At 41.2% G+C, this 1,130-nt stretch overlaps 1 long non-coding RNA gene across 2 annotated transcripts in view; it reads right to left on the bottom strand.

The window, feature by feature from the left end:
- Nucleotides 1-553: 553 nt before the first annotated feature.
- The window catches only part of LOC113977286, a 6,997-nt gene continuing 6,420 nt past the window's right edge, over nt 554-1,130 (bottom strand). For both annotated transcript variants that reach the window (XR_003537310.1, XR_003537311.1), the window contains one exon: nt 554-904. This is a non-coding gene — a long non-coding RNA (uncharacterized LOC113977286). The remainder of the gene's footprint in view (nt 905-1,130) is intronic.

Genomic DNA, 1,130 nt, shown 5'->3' with positions numbered 1-1,130 from the left:
GAAAGTTTAAAACGAGCCTCTCCCACAGCCAATTTTAATTCATTACCACCCCAGCAATTAGCTGAACAACCTCCCTGGGTTTCTGCATTATCCTCTTGTTTTCTGAGTCAAATTTAATAATGTTTCCAGGAGTTCCACAAAGCTACAGTTGTTTTTTTTGTCTTTGATGCCCACCAGGAGCAAGTCTGGGCTAACTGGGCTCCCAGCAATTGAATTCCACCTTTTTTTTTGTCTCCCTGCCTTCCTGGGGAGCTGCTACAAAGGAAGGTTGGGTTTCCCTGGCAAATCCCACAGCTGGGTGAAGTGGTTTGAACCTCCTTTCACATCTTGGGCTGTAAATTTAAAGTCCAGCCCAACATCCACTGTTAATTTATCTTGGAAAGTCTCATGTGGAGAGAGAACCTAAATTTTCTCAGCTCCTCAGTTCTGACAGGCCCCTTTTTTTCCCCCCTCTCTCATAAGTCTCATGTCAAGAATTTGAGCCAAATATGGAGATATCTTATCCTACATCTGCATCTAAATAAAAACTCTGCCACAAATCATATTTTCAAGATTTTTTTCTTCAAGCAATTTATCTTTTTTCTTTTTTTTTTCCCTAGGAGCACATTCTATGGCACCATTTGAGCTACAGAAGGAGGAAAAAATTAATGACAACATCAGAGAGACCCTTTGCTGAGATCCTATTTACAAAGGATGCCCACAAAGCCCTGTTTCCCAGGAAAAAAAAACCAAGTAGCAACCAATGCTCACAGTTAATAACTCTCCCCCTTCTGCCAGTCCTGCTTTTTTCATGACAGATTTAACTGCCTGTGTGGGGTTTGATTTTTCTTATGCACAGTGACTGTAGATCCTCCACTTTGCAACCACAGAGCACCTCAACCCTTATTTCTTGTCCCATCCCAACCTTTATTTCTTTTTCCATGTCAACCCTTATTTCTTCTCCACCTCAACCCTTGTTTCTTGTTCCACCTCAGTCCTTATTTTTTTGTCACACCTCAACCCTTATTTCTTGCCCCTTCTCAACTCTTATTTCCTGTCCCATCCCAACTCTTATTTCTTCCCCATCTCAACCCTTATTTCTTTTTCCATCCCAACTTTTGTTTCTTGTTCAATCTCAACCCTTATTTCTT

Source organism: Neopelma chrysocephalum, unplaced genomic scaffold, assembly GCF_003984885.1.
Source record: "Neopelma chrysocephalum unplaced genomic scaffold, ASM398488v2 Primary Assembly neopelma1_221, whole genome shotgun sequence".
In the NCBI taxonomy this organism is placed as follows: domain Eukaryota; kingdom Metazoa; phylum Chordata; class Aves; order Passeriformes; family Pipridae; genus Neopelma; species Neopelma chrysocephalum.
The sequence above is the reverse complement of the archived record's forward strand: the minus strand, read 5'-3'. Positions and strand labels throughout refer to the sequence as shown.